This window comes from Castor canadensis, chromosome 2, assembly GCF_047511655.1.
Source record: "Castor canadensis chromosome 2, mCasCan1.hap1v2, whole genome shotgun sequence".
Classification (NCBI taxonomy): Eukaryota; Metazoa; Chordata; class Mammalia; order Rodentia; family Castoridae; genus Castor; species Castor canadensis.
In genome coordinates, this window is record NC_133387.1 from 180,073,213 (window position 1) to 180,095,116 (window position 21,904).

At 36.0% G+C, this 21,904-nt stretch overlaps 1 long non-coding RNA gene and 1 pseudogene across 2 annotated transcripts in view; one reads left to right on the forward strand and one right to left on the reverse strand.

Annotated features, from left to right (window-relative positions):
• Positions 1 to 669: 669 nt before the first annotated feature.
• The window catches only part of LOC141420886 (uncharacterized), a 133,959-nt gene continuing 112,724 nt past the window's right edge, over positions 670 to 21,904 (forward strand). For both annotated transcript variants that reach the window (XR_012445590.1, XR_012445591.1), the window contains exons 1-2: positions 670 to 867; positions 4,617 to 4,688. This is a non-coding gene — a long non-coding RNA (uncharacterized lncRNA). The remainder of the gene's footprint in view (positions 868 to 4,616; positions 4,689 to 21,904) is intronic.
• On the reverse strand, positions 19,851 to 20,298 carry LOC141420885 (NADH dehydrogenase [ubiquinone] 1 beta subcomplex subunit 3 pseudogene; annotated as a pseudogene).

Below are 21,904 nucleotides of genomic sequence, written 5' to 3' on the forward strand. Positions count from 1 at the left end.
AAAACCCATCACAAAACAAAGGCTGGCAGAGTGACTCTAGTGGTAACAGTGCCAGCCTAGCAAGTATGATGCCCTGAGTTCAAACCCCAGTGCCCTGAGTTCAAAAAAAAAAGAGAAAAAGAAAATGTTGCATCTATAATATGCTTCTGATAGTTTTTCTCGATTCTGAGTTTAGTTCCTTTCTTTCTTCTTTGCTCTAAATTACCTTTTTAGCTTTGCTTTGTGCAAGTGAACTTGTTCCCACATATAACCAAAGATATTTTATAAGGAAGATGCTATGTGAAAATGTTGCTTCCAATGAGTAGAACAATAATGTGTATGAATCACTAAACTTTTAAACTTCCAATTTCCTCATTAGTGATGTGAAATATCAGTATCCACCTTAAATACTAGTACCCTAAGTCTATTAATTAATTGCACCTAAGAAATTGCCTAACATATGTTAGACAGTAAGCAAATATTAGCTCTTATTGTTCATATTGACATCATGTATCCAAGGAATGACATTGAAGACGAGAAAGAATATTAGCACTATCACTTTTAACCTTTATTATATTATTATTTTTATACATATAATTTTTTCTTATCATAAATTACTGATTATGAGATAGTTTTGTTTTGATGTCTATCTACTGCAAAACTGATGTGCATCTGCTACTCTACAGAGGCAACCTGATATCTACCTGTTGTTCAACGGACCTATAATCAGACAAATCAAAGTCAAGTATTGTTCCTGCTACACCCACAACCTTTTCTCCAGGAAACCACTTTGCATGCAGCTCTTCCCAAAAGACTAAGGAAACACCCCCGGGCTTGAAAACTCTCAGACAAGTGGTCCTGCTCCTAGCTTCATCAAATCTGCCACAGGTAAACAATTGACATTAGGGTAGCCTATCCATAGGTTAGCCAGTGGCCTGTGAAATCTCCACATTTCTATTTAGGAATAAGCTAAGCTGATAAAATCCTATCAGTTCTACAAATAGCTTTGGGATTTGGAAAGATAACTAGGTGTGCTAGGTAGCTCTCCATCTCTGTGACAAAATACCTGAGATAACTCAAAGGGAGGAGAGATTTATTAGTCTCATAGTTTCAGAGGTTCCTGTCTATGGCTGACTGTTTTGAAGGCTGTGGTGATGTAGAGTATCATAGTGGGGAGTGGATGGTAGAGCAAAGCTGTTAACCCCATGGCATCCAGTAGGCAAAATGAAAGAAAACAAGGGGTTAGGGTCTCAAGATCCCCTTCAAAGTCATACTACCAATTGCCCTACTTCCTTCCACTAAGTTCCAACCTCCTAAAACGTCCACCACCTCCCAATAGCCCCACAGGCTATTCAACACATGACTTCTGGAGCACATTTAAGATCCAAATCATAACACTAAGCTGTTAGCAATGCTAGCTGAATTCTAAAAGGAGTTACAGGAAGAGATGACAAAGTAGAGTAAGGGCACATTCTGGAGTTACAAGGAAAGAAAAAAGTTTTTAGCAGAAAGAAAAATAGCAAAAGCCATGAGGTTGCATTTGTTGCTTATCACTGCCATTGATGGGCTCCAGTCAAAAATTCCTTGCATCTTTGTCCTCCACATCCCAACAGAGAGGCTTCTTTGGGGAGCCATGAATACCTAGCTGCTTCTCTCCCACCATGTTGTGGTTTGAGGGACCAAAACTGCCCTTAGATTCATCCATCAATTTCCTTCAGCAGGTGCTATCCTACCATTCAAATGCCATATTGGACCCAGTCTCTCCAGGAGGCTTACAGCTGCCCAGACTGCATACAGAAAATAGAAAATGGTGCATTCAATATTGGAATGTTCCCAGCTTGTCTGGTATTTCTCTCATGGGCTGTATCATCTTTGTCATCTCCAGTCAAGCTTGGCCTGGGCCACTTTTCAGTGACTAAAGAATGTCCCCAGTAATTCACACTTTCCCCTCTTTCTGGTCATGTTCTTTTCTCATTTGATGAATTCTAGCGTCATAACAGAGTCATCCTTACTCACTGATATGCACAAGAGCCTCGTGCTTGCTAATTTTGGAAAATTTTAGTGGGATATTTTTGTTTGTGTTTTAGAGGTTGTCTCAGAGTTTGTAATATAAATTCATGACTAATCCACATACATTTTTAAATAAAATTATTCTACTTCACAGGTAGTGGAAGTACCTTATTATAGTTTATAATTCAATGAAAACATTGCTGTAATTTTAACCTATCTATAAACTGTAATCTCTGAACATGCTATCACTCTGATTATTTTGAACAAACTTTTATCTGTTAGATCAATTAAGAAAAAGAAAAAGATTATATTTTTGTATTTAATCTTCATTTATTCCTTCTCTAATGCTCTTCCTTATTTGTGTAGCTTTGAGTTTCTGACCTCTATTATTTTTCTTCTCTCAAAAGTACTTCTTTTAACATTTCATACAAGGCAGATTTATTGGCAACAAATTCCCTCAATTCTCTGTTTGAGAAAGTCTTTCATTCTACTTTTGATGAATAGTTTTGTACTGGATACGGAATTATAGTTTGTTGGTTTTTTGTTTTCTTTCTAACTGTTTATATATTTTATTTACTCCTGTTCTTGCTTACATAGTTGTGAAGAGAAATCCAATGTAATTCTTATCTTGGTTTCTCTATAGGTAAAGTGAATTCCTCCTCATCCTACTCCCAGCTTCTTTTAAGATTTTCTCCGGTTTTTTTTTCTAAATAAAAAATCGATATAGAGCCAAATAATCTAACCTATAATTCTGTACGCCATTATCCCTACTATGTTGACTGTGAAACATCTGTACCATCTATTTTTGATGGGGATTGTTACCAACTGCAATGCTTCTGTTGATATTTCAAAAAGATTCTAATCTCCTTTCAGTGATAGCTTCTGTCATTCCTACCGACACATAGGCCATAACATTCTTGGTTAGGTCGACAGAGATATTAATGTGCTCAGATTTTATATTATTCAGACCACTTTATGTATCTGGCTTAGTATTAAATTGCCTTTGCACTATATGCTGTGTCAGGGACTGGGCTTCCAATCCCAACATATTGGAATTGTTCATTAGGGCCACTCATCTTCTCATCTTATGTGATTTTCTCATCTACAGAAGATCCTTCTACAGTTGCATGGATTTTTTTCTTTAAACTTTATATTCTTCTATGTTCTGTGCTCAAGAGAACTTGCTATTTGCCTTGTTCTTCATCTTCCTTTTATTCCTATAGAATCAGAACCTTGCAGAATTGGATGGATTTATAACCTCTGCCTAAATCTGATGTTTAGAATTGTTCTACACCTTCCCTACCAAAACCCTATTCTATCCTTCAACTCACCCACTGTCTTCCAAAATAACCAAGAAGCATTTGCTTCTCTGGGCTTAATGTCCCCAGTTCTTGCTGTCTTTCATCATAGAATATTATCTTGATACAGTTTACTGCCTAGTTGTTGACTCTCTATATGTTTGAGGTACCCAAAGATCAACATTTTGGAAGAGTTATTATTTTTGAAACTTACCCAATTTAGCATCAAAATCCATACTAGAATGACTAAAAGAATATGAGTATCATTGACACTTTTTCAATTAAAAAATTGAGATGTTTTGAAAAAATTGGGGCTTTAGAAAACTAAAATAAGTGGGACTTACGTATAAATTTGGGAAAAATTGGGGCTTTAGAAAACTAACATAAGTAGGACTTAATGTACAATAGAATAAAATCTTATGTAATTTGCCATAAATTGGATAATGAACATTTCTAACGTCATACAATAGTGGTAATCAATGCCAAGCTCAATGTCAGTTACCTCGTCAGTACTCAGTAAATATTTATTAATAAGTAATAGACATTTTTGTGAATTTCAAATTCCCCCCAATTGAATATCAGTGCAAAGCCATGGGATTGCTATGGAAGGTTAGGGAAATTAATCTGAGATTGAGTGACTGTTTCACAGTGTCTGCTGTGGGGATTGGGTGGGAGGGGAATGACCATGTTAGAAAGAGAGACTAGAGGACTTGCCTTAAAACTCTATCTGCATAGATGGTAATATTTTTATCTACACTGTGTATCACAAATAAGTTAGCATAGTGAGGTTTTCTAGAGGCACTTTTACTCACACATCACTTAAGAGTAAGAGGTTATCTATTGTCACTATCAAAGATTATTATTTTTATTTATGGTAGCTTTGGAAGATAAGAGAGATCCTGGGAAGGCTAAGGCCATTTTCAAACCAAAACACCAATTGGAGCCACCATTACTTATATTTCTCATATATTATTGTTTTTATCAGCCTGTATGATACAACTGTTTGACACTTGCTTGCAATACCAAGATGCTGTTGGTAGTAGTTGTAGGGAAAAGCCCTTTCTGACATGTGCTATGATGTGTCTGGTACCAACTGCCTTTCATTTTAGCAATGGCTCATTCTCTCTAAGTGCTTCTGCATTTTGATGTCTCTGTGTCTGCCTGTTTCTCCCTCACATGCCTCTCCATTTTCTCTGTATTGTGTTTCCAGAAGAGAAGAATATTCTCTTCATTTGAGGCCAGAACTGGTCATTTCCAGACTAAACAAAAAAAAAAAAAGTGATTCCATTTCTAAAACCCTTTAAAACATTCTTCTTGCTCTCATTTCAGGCTTACTAATCCTAAAACTCCATATGTGAGACTTTTAAAATACGGAATCCAGAACAGAACCTGATACCACAGGTAAGATCCAATCGCAACTTTCTCTTATCTTGAAAGGCAAGCGAACTCCATTTGGAGGAAAATTTTAAGCTTGAAAAACTGATGACAGATTGTCATTATTTAGCATCCTCTGAAAAGAGAACCTTATCTTTGACCTTAAGGATAAACAGACTTACAGACATCCTTATAGAAGACAAAGCCTCTTTCCTTACGAACATCAATGTATGGTAGAACTGAAAATCAAGCCACCACTGCCTGCTAATCATAAAGCCATTCTCTGATTAAAGACCCCTCCTGCTGGTATTGGTGCAGTCACCCAAACATGAGAGATTTAGGCTTGTGTTGATAACATTTAGGCTGCAATGTGTATCTGATGCATTTCTTATAGGTGCTTTGTTGGGAGAAGCTTGAAGGAAGGAGTGAATTAATATTTGCTCAAGGTCTACCATGCGCCAACACTACTCATTGAATTTTAAAACCTCTCCTCTAAATTCAGGTCATTATTTCTATTTTATGAATGAGGAAACTAGTCTTGAAGAAAGATTAAGAGCACAAATTTTAGTCACTGGCAGAGCCAAGATTAATTCTGAATCATTTTACTCCAAAGCCCATAGTTTTCCACCATAACATTCTTCTCAGGAAGTAACCTGTGGGTAAAGTGGAAACTACAATCCAGAATAGCATTTGCAAATATGTGTGTGTGTATATATACACATACACACAACAGTAGAGGAATATTCTACAACTGAAACAGTTCATAATTCTTAATTGTTGCAATGATTCAAAATTGAAATGCATTGTAGTTCTTTCTATTAACACTAGAGAGATATCAACAAATTATTTTAGGTACATATTGCCTTATGGCCTGTGGAATACTGTCTCTGCTTTGCATATCTTTCATAAACTTTTGATAACTTAACAGCCAGCTTTGCATCATTAATACATCTGAATTCACTAAGGAATTTTTTTGTTATTGTCTTTCCTCTAGAAATTCTTATTTCTTCTGCCAAAGTGGTGAATTCTCTTTCTCCTTTTCAATCTGTTGGCAGATTGCTTGGACAGAATCCTTGTCCTAAAAGACTTAAGGCAAATAGAAATCTTTGATGCAAAAAATATGCAAGTGTGCAAGAAATCATAGCTATTAGATGTAGAAAGTATTTTTAATGTTTACTCAAGCATAACATTTTAAAACATTTTTATTAGTATATGATAGTTACACAGAGATTTCATTGTGACATATCCACAGATATACTGTACCCCAGTTTGGTTCATCTCCTCCATTATTCTCCCTCTTCCCCCACTTCTTTTCTTAAAAATAACTTCAACAATTTCAACGTTCCACATTCACACATGGAGAAAGTACCTCAACCATGTTCATCTTCTTTTACCCTCTTTATTTACTCTCCCCTTTTTGCGTTACCCTCCCCTTAAACGTGACCTGTTTTACATTCCTGTCTTTCATTGCTTCAGTGTGGGTTCATTGTTCAATGGGGTTTCGCCTTGGCATCTTACCTGTAAATATAGTGTACTTTAATCATTCTAACCTCTCTGTTTGTTCTTCCTTGTCCTTACCCCCTACCCTGTATTGTTCAACAGTTTCCAGTGTATTTTGTTGCATCTTGTTCTTATACAGATGTGATTATTTCAATATTACTCACCCTTAATCATTCTTTTCTTCTTTTCTTCCTCTCTTACTTTCCTCTAACAGTCCAACTTTTGAAAATATGATATATATATATAATATACATATGATAATGCTTGTATTTTGACTTAGCTTCCACATATGAGAGAAAACATGCAACCTTTGTCTTCCTGGGCATGGCTTACTTCACTTAACATGATGTTCTCCAGTTCCATACATTTACCCATGATTGACAAAGTTTTTCTTCTTTGTGGCTGAAAAACATTCCATTACATGTATATATCACATTTTCTTCACTCATTCATCAGGTATAAAGCATCTGGGCTATTTCTGTACCTTGGCTATTGTGAATAGTGCTGCAATAAACATGAGTGTGCAAATGTCTTTATTGTATCCTGACTTAAGCTCCTTCAGATATATGCCTAGGAGTGGTATTACTGGATCATATGGTAGTTCTATTTTTAGTTCTTTGAGGAGCCTCCATACTATCATGAAGGAAACAAAGACACAGGAGGGCCTACGAGCAGAATGTTATAGCAAAGGCTATCCTATGTAGAATGCTATGGCATTCATTTTCCAAATTATGGCCATTTTGAGAATGAAAAGAGGTGCTAATAGGTTGGGATGGGCTGGTGCCATCCCAGGAAACTAGAACATTCCATCATTCTAACCTCTTTGAACTTTATTTATTTATTTATTTTTTGCAATACTGGGGTTCGAACTCTGGACCTTCACCTTGAGCCACTCCACCAGTCTTATTTTTGTGAAGGGTTCTTCGAGATAGGGTCTCATGGAACTATTTGCCTGGGTTGGCTTCAAACCGCAATCCTCCTGTTCTCTGTTTCCTGAGTCACTAGGATTACAGGCCTGAGCCTCTGGCATCCGGCCTCTTTGAATTTTTATAACAATGAAATGAAATGATAAACATGAAAGCATATGGACCATTGCGTGGCCCATGTGCAGAAAGTACATAATAAATTTTGGTTACATCTGCATTTGAATGTCCAATTGCCCAAAATGTTACTGGAAGAGTTATAAGTTAGGTTTCTAACTTTTAAGGCAAAATATCAGCAGTACCAAATGAAAACACACAACAACAAATCATCAAGCTTTATTTTTGTTTATTTTTATTTTTTTTGTCTCTATCATAATAAACTGTGTCTTTTTTTTTTTTAATTTTGTAGGTTGACCAAATGATCTAGTGGCTAAGAAAGAACATATTAATAGGCAACTTTGCAGGTTAATCAATCTTGAAAAAAGGAAAGAAGTGACAAATTGCAGAAAGGAAGGAAGTGACAAATTGAGGTTAGGGAGGGAAGAAGGGATGAAGGAGAAATCGTGTCTAAGATAAAAAATTATGAGGGATCTGTATCCAGACAAGGTACCACACATTTTATGTGGACCTGCTTTAAAAGAAACTAGACGGAGGATAGATTCATAACTTAAAAATTATGGAATTAAAACAAATTCATACTACTAACATTTTACTGTGTGAAATTTGTGCTTAAAACTCTATTTTGATCGAATAGTTCTTTATTTAGTGCTATTTCCTTTCAGAGATCTTGAACCCATCCTTTCTTCACTTTTTCCATAAGAACACTGTAACTAATACTCCTTAACTTATGGCACAGCACAAATGAGTGATCCAGTGTTACTCCAATGTTAGGAGTATCCAAGAACAGTTAAAACATAACATCTATAAAAATGTTTTACCAGGTGGGTCACCAAGAAGGTCTTCATTCAACAAATTTTGATTCTGTATTCATCCAAAAAGACAATGAAGTATTTCCTATCCTACAATCAAATCTAAGATATTGGCTCTCTCCAAGATGTATTTTGCTGAACTCTTATCCCTAGGAAGGCAACCCTTGGACCAATTCTGCTCCTTGCTATTTGTCTGACAGCAACACTGTTCTGTCTGACTGGCCATTTACCAGTCTATCCTACAGGTTGGTTGAGTTCTAAGGACTGGAAGAATGGAGTCACCAGCTAACCAGTAAGCCAACAGTTGAAAGGGTCAACACAAGCTGGTCTTCTCTATATCTGCATACCGAGCCACCCCCAGTGTATATACAAAACTTAGCAAGTAGCACCATTGTAGAAATGTCCTATTCTGATTTTATGGCAATAAAAAAATAAGGAATTTGAATTGATACTGATTATTTCACCCTAGAGAAAACTAATGTGGGAAAATTATCTTCCACTACAAATCACCCGGCTATTAGACTTCTTCTCCACTTTGCATTTTCTTCAAGTAAAAGTCTACGATTTTTTTCAAGTGAGAATTTTCAAATCAGATTCTCCTTAAATGACTGATTTCTCCTATGTTAAGTTTGAGAATTTTATTTCTATATAAAGTTCTATTTTTCTTCTGTCTTTGAATTAATTATACCCCCATCTTTACTCTTTAGAGATATGTTTTCTCCCAAGCACAATCAAGAAGACTGCCAAGAAAGTTAATAGTTAAAATGAAAATATCTTAGACTTGGATGGTGCTACATGTTTTATAAAACATATTGTTTTAGGAAGAATAGGATAGCTTAAGTGGTGGTAACAAATTCATCCTGAAATCTCAGTGCTTGACACACTAATGCTTCATTTCTTGTCATGTGACATACTCAATTTGGATAAGCTTGGGTCTGGGTTCCTCATTAGGTCACAAATCACAGGCTCATTAAGATTCCATAATCTGTAACACAGTCTGTGACTTCCTTAAAGACACTTCTTCTGCGTTTGTGGGTAAATTAAAATACATCATATCTGCTCATAGTGAATTGGCTCAAATTTGTCACATGGCCCCTCCTGTGCTGGAAGTCTGAGTGACCACTTGGATATTCCATAAGCAATAGATGTCTCGGCCACACACATTTATACCAATGTCTTCTGCAATCATAGTAACCTTGAGATATTTATAATTTTTCTAGTAGCAATAATAGAGCAATGATTTGTGATTTCTCAGTTTTGATTAGTAATGGACTCATGAGACCTCATGTTACTCACATGAAAACAACCTCCTGGAGAGTTGGTATGTCATTCACGTCATCCCAGAGACATAGACCATGCTTCAGTTAGAAGTAGAAGAGATTAATGGGGGGCAATCCCCATGAAGATACAGGGAGGAATCAAAGGTGGGCAGACACAGCCTTTGTGCTATGGTATAGGTCTGACACTGTGAAAAGAAGAGGCACATTCAGGCTGGAGCAGCTCTGAGAATCATGGTCAATCCAACAGGAGCTCCAGAGGAAAGACACAGCTGGAGGAGTCTTACACTGAGCAGAAGTGACCAGGCCCTGGTCTGCCTGCCATGCTCAGTCTTTGGCTGGGACCCCATGTTCTTGGCTCTCACATTGAGGCAGATCCCAAAGAGGCCACATCTGAGGTTGTCAGCTGACTGCACTCATCCCAGCAGGTTTTGTCTTGAAGCATTGCCATAGGTAGCTATACAGAGAGTAATAGGGTGAGTGAAAATACAGATAGCTTCCAACTTACAACGGTTCAACTTACGACTTTTCAACTTCAAGAAATAAACACCAATATTCTCTAGTGCACTTCAATGCTAAGCGGCAATGCTCAGTAGCTTATGTGTATTAAATACATTTTTGACTTATGGTATTTCCAACATACAATTGGTTTATCAGGATACAATATCATTGTAAGCTGAGGAACATCTATACATATTCTGGTGTCCTGCTGATAAAGCTTTTTGCTACTCCAGCATGCAGGGCTGGGTATAGCCAACATTTAATATGATTAAACTGAATAAAGAATTTTAATAAGCAACAGGGAGAAATGTAAAGGTCATGTAATCATGAGAATTCTGATCCTACTTCTGTCCTTGACAAGCTATGTGACCATGGCAGAGTCATTTAACCTCTATGCCTTAGTTCTCACATCTGTAAAATTAAATGACGATTGGACTTTCTTAGTCATTTTCACACTTCGCTGCAATTGCCTAGAGGGCTTATAAAACACAAATTTCTGAATCCCATTCCCAGATACTTTGATGCAGTAAATACTGAGTGAGGCTGGAGTTTGTGTCCTGACAAGTTTCAAGTTATACGCTGGTTGGTGGCACATAGTTTGAGAGCCACTAGACTAGATGTTCTCTAAGTTTGTTTCAATCACATACCTATTATGGGTTTAAAATTATTTAAAAATGGCCATTGCTACAATTATTTATATCTACTTTACCACTTCCTGTAATAAACTAATATAAATGCTGCCTTTATTATTATCTGTATAACACCTGTTTAGTAACCCATAAATGAATACAAATATCTATTGATGTCTTACCACATGGCAGATTTTGCTAAGTACAATTTCCTTTATTTTAGAAGAGAAAGCATTGCTATCACCATCATTATCATCATTATGATGAACACTTACTGAACACACAATGTCCTGGACACTGTGCTCACTCTTTGATCCATTATCTCACTAACATAACTACATGACTAAACGTTATGCTATGAGTAATTTAAGGAAGGAGTAACAATCTTTAAAGCACAGCCTAAAGCAAAAAGGACTCCAGAGAAAAATCAACGATGCAGGGTGAGGAACGATCCAGGGAAAGGAAGAGTATGAGCAAAGCTGTAGCCATATGTAAATGACTTGGCATTCTGAGAACTGGAGAATAGTTTGGCAAAGCCTTAGCTTAGACTACAAGTGTATTAAATAAGGAAGAATGGTGTTGGTAAGGGTGAGAGAAAGAAGTATAGATTCAGACACACAGTTTAGTTCTGTGGGTCCAACACCTTGACCACCATGGCTTAGAGCAGTGTGTATTTTACTTATCCTTCATGGGTCAGTGAACACTGCCTGATGGTTTTGTCAGAGCAAAAAGAAAATAGAGCAACAGGAAGAATTTCAGACCTGTTTTGGCTTTGCTGCAGGATAGCTGTATGGCCTTGAATAAGTCACTAAGCTTCTCAGCATCCTGCTTTTCTTCCATGAAATGAATATAGCACTCACCATCCTTATGATAAACAATAATTAGGAACATCAGGTATGAAATCAACATTATTCAGAAAGCTCTTTTCTATTTGGATATTTTGAAAACTTCTAGATGTCTTATTTGGTAGCAGATTTCTGTAGCTCCACAAAAGGCCAGGGTTCCCAAGGAGAATGATCTACCATTTACCCAGGTGTTCCAGCATGATAAATATAAAAAGGGAACCCTTTGCCTCATAGCTTGACATCATAGGACTTCCCCCAAGCAGTTGGGTTAAGTTGTTCTCTCCTCACTACATGCAAATAGGAAACTCCCAAAGAGTCAGTCAACAAGATGTTTTGTGGTAGAGAACAATAAAAAGATGACATGAACATAATGGAAAACTAAGACACGGTTGGGCAAAGCAAACTGTAATTAATATATCCCAGGAGCTCAATTGGCTTTCTTCTCTGATTGGAGCCTAAAGGAACAAAGGAAGAGAGGGAAAATCCAATCCAATTAAAGAAAATGCAGCTCGGGCTAAGGTCAAAGCTATGCTCTAGGGATCTTTCATTAAACACTTGAAGGCAGTTTCATAATGGGTTAATAAAAGCCTTGACCTCTGGCATTAGGAATATATTATCAAGGGAAAATCAGATTTTTAGCCCAGAGAAAAGGTAAGAAACTTTGTTTGCAATTCAGTTAACAGATGCATATAGAATTGATATATGGAAAATTGGTTCTACCTATGAGAAGATGCTCTGGAAAAAAACTAAATAGGGATACCTTGGTTTTGTGAGTTATCATTCCTTTTAAGCACATGGCTAAATTTAATTTAAAAAACATCCAACACTGAATTACAGGAATAATTCAAAATTCAGAGGGGGAATATTCTCAAAGACATGATAACATCAAATAATTATATTGGGCTTTCCAATATTATCCTAACCCATTTTCAGCAGATAATTTGCCTGGTGCACTGATGTCTTGTCCTGGTGAATATTAAAAACACCAGCATTCTCTGAATTCTCAACAGTTACAATGGAGTGGATGCAGGTGAAAGTTCTGTTTTGGAAACATGAGATGTAAGATAATTAGTTGACCTCCAAGTGGAAGTGTAGAGTATATGAATGACCTCAAAAAACATCCCTTCAAAACTCAGTTTTTAATGAACTATAGCCCTATGGTCTTAAACCTAAAATCTTTAGATATTTCCACATCTCTTGTATGCGCCATCATCACATAAAACCCAATATATCTGAACCATAGCTTATCTTTCTCAAGAAGCTAATAGACCTTACATGCAGTCAATGATCCTCCTCCTCCTTTTCTGCCTAGGGCCTGTCAATCATAGCTTTGTAATGACAGCCCTATCAACTTCTCTTTTTTCACTAAATTTGCTACTAATCTTGTCTAAACCAACATATCCAGAATTCCTTTTACATCTAGAAACTCTTCAGCTTGACTACAAGGTCTTTCTACTTTTCAATTTTATTCTTTGGACTACCTCCACATTTATATTTCAAAAATAGTTCTCCACATGATTTCCTTCCAACTCAAAACTACTTGAGTCACTATTAAAAACAGAGACTTCTAGATGATTCCCAGTATCACTTAATCTACTAATTATACTTAGAGAAAGACCCATGGGCTATGGGATTAGCTGAGAAAACTGCCTATCTCAAGTTTCATTGTAGTTATATTCAGTCATGTGATGAACCTCTAGCCAATGAGATATAAGTAGCAGTTGTCTTTTAAGTTGCTTGCTTCAAAAGAAAGGAGAAATTGCTTCATTCTCTTCCTCCTTCCCAATGCTGGAATGTGATCAGATTGTTGGATCTCCAGGAGCTGTCTTAAATTCTAGGAGTCTTGAGAGTTGGATGTCAGCTCTGGAAATGACTAAACTGAAAGATAGGAGACTAAGTTCCTCTGACTTTGTTGAACTGTCATACTACCTGGGCTACCTAATTTTGGACCTTTTTATTTACATAGAAAAATAAGCTTTTATATGTTTAAGCCAATGTCCTGAGGGTATATTACTTCAGACAAAGGCAAATCTGGCCTGATATACTTTTACCCCCAGGATGCTGTGTGAAGTTCTTAATTTGATGTTCACAATGGAAATTCTGACTGCCTTAAAACTATTTTGACAGCACTTCCTCTACCAGGAACATTTCTTTAATCAAGTTAATATTCTCCAAATGCTTTCTCCATTCTCCTATTTCTGAAATTTACCACATTATCTCAGGTACTGTGACTTTCAATTATCCCCATAGCATCTGGTGAACACCTTGCACTAGGACTCAAATAAATAATAGAATAATAGACTTGTCAAGATGGAAGGGAATTTAAAATTTCTCTAATCCCAAACTTCCTATAAAATGAAGGAAAATTCTTTATATCTCTGATACTCAAGTGAGTCTGGTGACCAGAAAGCAGCACTTTACAGGACTCCAAGGGTTTCAATGTACCTTAAAGTTTGTGTAACATCTGAAGCATCTCTAATCAAATGCCAGGCAATTTCCATGTAGGTTGCTTACAAACCACCCTAACCTATTCTCAGACAGCTGTAATTATCAACAAGTCATTCTAGATAATAAGCTGAAAATTGTTACCTCGGAACTTTCACCTATGACTTCTCTGTTTTTGGTCTCTGGAATAATAATAAAAAAATGTTATGACATTCCAACCCCTCAAAGGCTCATGTGTTCAAGGCTTGGTTCCCAATGCAGTCGTGTTCAGAGGTGATTAGAATATAAGGGATCTGACCTCATCAGTGGATTAATCCATTGAAGTATTCATAGCTAAGTGGACTATTGGGAGGTGTGGAAACTGTGGGAAACAGTGGAGGTAAGTCTTATTTCAAGGAAGTAGGTCTCTAGGGGTAGGAACTGGAAGAGTATAGCTGGTATCCAATTCCCCCTTGCATTTCTTATTTCTCTCCCCTCTCCTCTTCTCTCTCTCTCTCTCTCTCTCTCTCTCTCTCTCTCTCTCTCTCTCTCTCTCTCTCTCTCTCTCTCTCTTCTCTCTCTGTCTTTCCCTCCCTCTCTGTCTCTCTCCTAACTGCGCATAAGGTAAGCAGTTTTCCTCCACCATACCTGGCTACCATAATGTACTACCTTACCACAGGACCAGAAGCAACAGAGCCAAGTGACTATGGACTAAAACCTCTGAAATGAGCCAAAATCAACCTTCCTTTCTTCAAGTTGTTTTCCTCAGATATTTTGTCACAGTGATGAAAAGCCAATTCATACACAATTCAAATACCACAATTATTTGAAGGTGGCTATCATTAGTTGTAAGCCTCCTCTTTTCAAAGGTGAATGACTCATTCGAATTGGTATTCTTCACATAACCTGATTTTTAGACACTTCATCTTCTTTTAATGCATACCAGGCTGTTAGAGTCCTAATTAGAATACAGACAAGAACTTAAGATTATATTTCCTGAGTGAATGAGACTAAATGTCACAAAAAGCAGTGGACTGTCACTTTCATCTGCAGCTTACTATGTGCAAATGTTGATTAACCACTAGAGTTTTGATGTTGTTCTCATCATTAACACATCTTTTGACTTCTATAAACATTATACAATAGTTTTTAAACTTAAATGAGATTTTAAAAAATACCAGAAATCACATCTTGTTTGTTCATGTGTTTGATTAAATTATTTTTTAAGAGTCAAGATCTCACTATCCTGCTCGGTAGCTGGGATTGTAGACAGGTACCACCATGCCTACCTTCACTTATTTGTCTTATGGGAAAAACAAATGTGTGAAGCCAGTCTCATCTTTTTTGGAAAGAGAGCCTTATCTGCTGAAAACTAAAAGGGTTCTGTCTAGTGTCCTGAGCTCACTCGGTATTATAAGTCTCAAATTCCACCTGTCTGTGGGACACTTTTTTGTGGATAAAGAGCTTTCATGTCAACAGCTTAGACCTCAGCTGTCTTTTCTGCTCACTCAGAGTTATGTACGCACGTGCCTCACCACCCTTTTTGGAGATCAGTCTCCCTGACAGCACGAATTCATATTTCCCACGGCTAGAGTGAGTTCTTCTAGCATTGAGAAGATATTTCTAAATGCATAAGTCACTGCTTATTCACTGGAACATAGGACATTACTAGATTCGATTTTGTCAGAATGAGTTGGGATAGACAAACCAGTAAAATACCAAAACTCTTCTTGCTATCTTTAGGTGAAATGTAGAGCTCCCACTGGGATTGTCCCAACAAAGGAGCTGACCTAGTTTAATAGAGTATAAATATAGTGTGTTCCCAAAAGGTCCCCAAACACTGGATACACCAAAGTGTATCTTCAGAGTTTCAAATGGTGCAAGTAACACAGATTGACCCACTTACAGTGAGCCATTTTAAACAAAGTGAATGCTATGGGAACCAGTACCATTCCACAAGGTTCTTGCTATCTATTGCCCAGCAAGATTTCATTCCTATTCTCAGAATGGCTTTTCAAGAATCTGTGTCTCTTTTACCAAAAAAAATTAAATCAGGCAAACAGAACAACAATAAACCAGCAATAACAACAAATTTTACCAAAATTAGGTGTCTTTTTTTTTTTTCAAGGAAGTAGAGGTAAAGGCAGAAATGGAGAACATCTGACTTCATCATTTTATAGCATCCATTTACACAATCTTATTCAGGACACTGTAACTTATAAATGTTTCATCTGAGGTTACATAGCTAGCTGTCAGTGGAGGAGTATTATTGTTGTCTGTAGGGTCTTGCAGAGTACCTTTAAACATTGGTATTTGAGAAAAATACTATCTGGATGGTAGAGTTTTAGCTAAAGGGAATACTATGCAACAAAAGGCAAGTGAAATCTTAGTCAGCAATAATTATATGCAGTCCTAATTTTTAGAATGAGTGAGATCAAAACAACAACTTCCACTCTTTTCCATGTTACCCCAGCAAAGAGAAGTTCTGACTCAGTAATCAGCAAGGGTAGACTTCTTTCCCATTGCTCCCTCTTCTGTCCATCCCAATCATAACATTGATGCCCTAACGCTGGCCTGAGGTCATCTCCCACTTGGGAAGACTCCAACTGTGGGAGGTCCAGGGGATGGAGCAATGAAATAGTGGCATAGCCAGCTCTGCTCTGGGCTCACAAACAGGGGCTCATTTCTTTAATTTACCACTGTGAAGTTATAAAAGCGCCAAATGAAAACTCATTCCCCTATTGATGGAAGGTTTGGGCTGCTTCCAGTCTTTTGCTATTGTTAACAATACTGCAATATCATTTTGCATGTATTCTGATATAACTCCAGGTTATATTTCTAGAAATGGAATAGCTGGATCAAAGGGTGTATGCATTTGTAATTTTAATACATATTAACAAATTGCCTTTCTTCAGGAGTGTAACAATTTATATTTCTACCAGCAATGTATAAAAGTGACTCTTTAGAAAAAGAATCACTAGCAAATAGTGTCATACTTTGAGATTTTGGACAATCTGATAGGTGAAAAATAATCTCAGTGTAGTTTTTAAATTGGATTTCGCTTTTGAGTAGTTTCACAAATGTAAAAGTACTTGGGTTTGTTTTTATATTCTTTGCTTATTTTCATGTTAAGTTTTATAAAAATTTAAGAGTGCTGTTTATTTTAGGGAGATATGCTCCTTTTCCTGATATTTGTTGTATTTCAATTCAATTTAACAGTTATATTATAACTATAATTTTTAAAATTTTAATTTTGAGTTATATTTAGATAGACATTTTCCTCTCCAAGCTTATATTGGAATCCTTTCATATTTTCTTTCAGTATTTTTATGGTTTCATGTTTCATAATTAAGTTTTGATCCATTTGGAATTTATCCTGGTTTGAGGTACGCCATGTAGATCTAATTGTTCCAAAAACTTTTATTGGATATCCAATCTTTTCTCCTTTGGTTTGAGGTATCACTTTTGTTATGTATATTTGATTCTATTCCTGAGATGACTGTGTGTTTTTCCTTGAGCATATTGGTCTCGTCACACACAAGCGTCATCCTCTGTCCATTAGTGAAGATTTGAAATCAAGTGGATGCCTTCTCTTTCTTGCTTTTCTTCAGAAATTCTCTAAATAGTGCTGTTGATTTGTATACAAATTTGAAAATTATCTTGCCTAGCTCTTTTGAAAATGTGGATAATTTTACTATGACTGCATTGATTTTATACATTAGGTTAGAAAAGTGACATTGTTATGATATTGAGCTCCCCATTCTAAAATATGTATGCATTTTCAATTATTGAACTTTACTTCCATTAGTTAATTTTACAAAGTTTTCTTAATATACCTTAGACTTTCCATGTCAATTTTTTCTTCCTAGGAATTTTATCTTTTTCTGTTCCTTTTACAAATTGGACAGATCCCTCTTCTATCATGTCTTGCAACAAGTTATTAACCTGAAAATCTTGAGTTATCCATATTAATCAAGGAGAGAAAGAGAGGGAGATTTGTACCCCACAATCCCTTTGAGAACAAACCCCCAATGACCTAGGCCTCACCTATTAAAGATCCATAGCACCTTTTAATAACACCACCCTGGGTACCATCCTTCAATACAAGGCCTTTGAGGGACATGGAACATGTAAGCTATAGCAATGAAGTTTGTAATTTCTCTACATCTTCACCAACACTTGTTATCTTCCTTTAAACAGACATAGCAATTTGAATGGGCACAAAGCCATATCTATCTCATTGTAGCTTGATTTGCATCTACCTAATATCTAAGATGCTAAGCATCCTTTCACATTTTTATGGACCACTTATCTGTCTTTGGAAAAATACCTACCCAAAGGCTCGTCATTTTTCAGTTGGGGTATTTGTCTTTTTATTGTTTAGTTGTAAGAGTTCTTAATTATCTTGGGGGGTTGGCTGAGTGGTTCAAGTGGTAAGAGCACCTGTCTAGCAAGCATGAGACTCTCAGTTCAAACTCCAGTGCCACCAAAACAAACAAACACAAAACTTAATATATTTTGGATTCTAAGCCTCTGCTAGATATATGACTTTAAAATATTTTCACTCATTCTCTGTATTGTCTTTTCACTTTGTGGATAGTGTCCTTTGATGCATAAAATTCTTGATTTATGAAGCCCAATTTATCTATTTCTCTTTGGTTATTTGTGCTTTAGGTAATGTACCTTTAAAAAGTTTCCTAATCCACAGTCATAAACATTTATGTGTATTTTTCCTAAGGATTTTGTAGTTCTAACTACATTTCTGTCTGACTTATTTGGATTAATATTCTATGTAGTGTGACATAGGGGTCCAAGCACAATTTGTTGAAAGATCTATTCTTTCTTCCATATAATTATTTGGCAATTTGGTCAAAAATAAATTGACTATAGATGGTATGGGTTTGTTTCTCAACTATGTTCCATTCATCTCCATGTTTATTTTTATGCTAGTACTACACTGTTTTGATTACTGCAGCTGTAATAGTAAGTTTTAAAATCAGGAAGAGTCAGTCTGGGGATATAGCTCCGTGATAGGAAACTTGGTACATAAGGCTCTGAATAATAATAATAAATTAATTTAAAAAGATAAAATCAAGAAATATGAGTCTCCCATGTGGCTTTTGTGGTTCACCTGAATTTCAATAGGAATATCTGGATCATTTGTCAATTTTTACAAAGAAAACAAGGCAGAATTTTGATAGAGATTGCCTTGATTCAGTATACCAATTTGAGGAACATTACCATGTCAATGACATTAAGTCCTACTGTCCACAAATGGGGTGGCTTTCCATTTCTTTAGTGCTGTTTAATTTCTTCCCACAATGTTTTGTAGATTTCAGGATAGAATCCTTGGACTTATTTTGTTAAATTTGTGAACATATTGTTCTTTTTTTTTTCTTTTCTTCTTTTTCTTTTTTTTCTTCTTCTTTCTACACCTGTCTCTGATGGCAAACTTTCACAACATATTGTTCTTTTTATGTTATTGCAAATGGAATTGTTTTCTTAGTTTCGTTCTCCAACTCTTACTTATAAATATTTAGAAATATAACTAATTTTTGTATATTGATCCTATACCCTATAACTTCATTGAATTTATTAAGCCTAATAGATCTTTTGTGGATTCCTTAGGATTTTTGGGGGTTGGGAAACAGTGCTGGGGTTCAAACTCAGAGCCTTGTGCATACTAGACAAACACTAGCTACATCCTCAATCCATCAGTTTTTGAGACAGGGGGCTTTATGTAGCTCAGGCTGGCCTTGACCTCACTTTGTAACCCAGGCTGGCTTCAAATTTGCAATACTCCTGCCTGTCTCTGAGTGCTGAGATAAGTCATGTGCTACCATGCTCAGCTTCTTAGTTCTTTTTATGTCTGAGATCACATCATCTGCAAATAAAATTGTTTTTGCTTTTTTTAATATTCTGCATGCCTTCTGTTTTAGTTTCTTGTCTAATAAACCTTGGTAGAATGTCTAAGTGGCAAGAGCAGACATTCTTGTCTTATTTCTAGTTTTAGAGTAGAAATTTTCAGTGCTTTTACCATTATGATGATGTTAGTCGTTTAGGTTTTTCACTATACCCCTTATTTTTTTTTTTTTTGTTTTTCTTTCTTTATTAAGCCATATTAGTATTCTTTAAGGGACAAACACACATATAGGCAAAAATGAAGAAATCTTGTTTTATGACAGAGTTAAGAAGTTATAACATACTTTCAGGCACTATCTTCAGTGGTGCTTCTTATCTTTTTGTTGGGACTCCAAGTAATATTCAGCCCCTGCAGCTACCACAAACACAGCAAATCCCCATTTGAATCCTTTTAGTAATAAACCAATAAAGGAAAAGTTGTTTGTAAAGCCACCCATGTATTTCCAAGCTTCATTGTGGCCCCATGGATCCTTTAGCCCTCGTAAAGCCAGCTTCTTCTGGACATTTTCTAATGGAGTCCCTTCTATTTTCCACTGTTTATAATCTGGAAGTTCCAATTTACTATGACCATGCTCATGTCCATGTCCATGGGCCATGCCTGACACCAACCTGACCTCTCAGGATACTCAAATATTCAACCTTCCAGCTGGAGGCAACCGGAAACGGAAGTAGCACCTCCGATTCAGTGCTTTTATATTGTGAAATGTTTGAACTTCTGCCAGCCCGATCAGTGAAAAGTGGTATTTCAAGTGGAGCTTTTCTGTTATACCCCTTATTTTGAGTGAGTGCCCTTCTAGTCTTAGATTGCTTAATGTTTTCATTATGAAAGTGTTTGATTTTTTTCAAATTTTTTTTGCACTTCTTCCTACTTCATTTTATTGATACAGTATATCCATCAAGTGTGCTCTTTGAAATCTCTAGTTGGTTAGCTTAGTAGTGATCACGTGCATAGAGATTTCTTTAAATGAATGTGTATTGGTCTCCTATGGCTCTGTAAAAATTTACTACAAACATGCTACTTAAAACAACATGTGTCTGTTTTCTTACTCTTCTGCATGTTTAGAAGAGATCAATTTCACTGCACTGACATGGAGATGTTGGCAGGGTTGCACTCCTCCCAAAGGAGCAAGGGGACAATCTGTTTTCCTGCCATTATCAGCTTTCAAAGTTTCTTTCCTTGCAGTGTCTGGCTCATGGGCCCTTCTTCCACCTTCAAAGCCAGCAGTGTAGCACCTTGCCTCATTCGGCAGGTTGACACTCACGGTGATGTATGAGAATAGCAATTCTTCCATATCTTCACCAGTACTTTGTATGGTCAGTGTTTTGTTGTTGTTTTAGCCATTCTAATATAGTGATGTCTCAGTACCATCTGTAGTAGCGTGAAGGTGGCAGTGTCTACAGTAGTGTAGTGTTGTCCTTGGGAGTGAGATATGTCACTGAAGTTTTAATTTGTGTTTTTCTAGTGACTAATAATGCTGAACTTTTTTCCACATACGTCTTTGCCACATGGATAATTTCTTTGGTGAAATACCTTTTAAAATATCTTGTCTCTTTTCTATTTCTTATTTGTTTTCTTGAAAGAAACTAATATTATGGATTAACTATAATGTAACTTACTCACTGAAAACTATTTTGCTTAGGAATTGTGAAGCAATATTCACAAGTATGATTGACTCATAACTTTTCAACACAGTTTTTGTCCAATTGCTTGAAAAATAATTTGGAAGGTAATATTGAGATTCCTAAGCTAATTTGCAAGAAATGCCTCTTTTATTCTTCTTTGGAATAGTTTAAATAACATTGAAATATCCTTCAACTTTTGATAATATTTGCATATAAAATATCCAGGATGTAGTACTTTTTTATAGGTGTGTCTGTTCAAAGAAAGTTTACACATTTACAGTTTTTATTTCTTCTAGAGTGGCTATTGGTAAATCATAGTTTTCTAAAATAATTTCCTTTTCACCCGAGATGTCAAACTTGTATAGAATTGTACAAAGTGTTCTTTTCAGAATATCTCATTTTTCTGCATATGTGATTAACTCTTTCCATTTTTATGTTCTTATTGTCTACCTTTTTCATTAACTTAAATTATATTAATCTGTTATATTGATTTCTTTCAAAGTGCTAATTTTATATATATAAGCTTGTTTTTCTGTTATCCTGTTTTCTGACTCATTAAAATTCACTTTTATCTCCTAAAATTCCATCCTTCTGCTTAACTTGAGATTATTTTGTGGTATTTAATTAATTTGCCTTAATTCATGTTTTCTAAAACTATTTTATAATATGT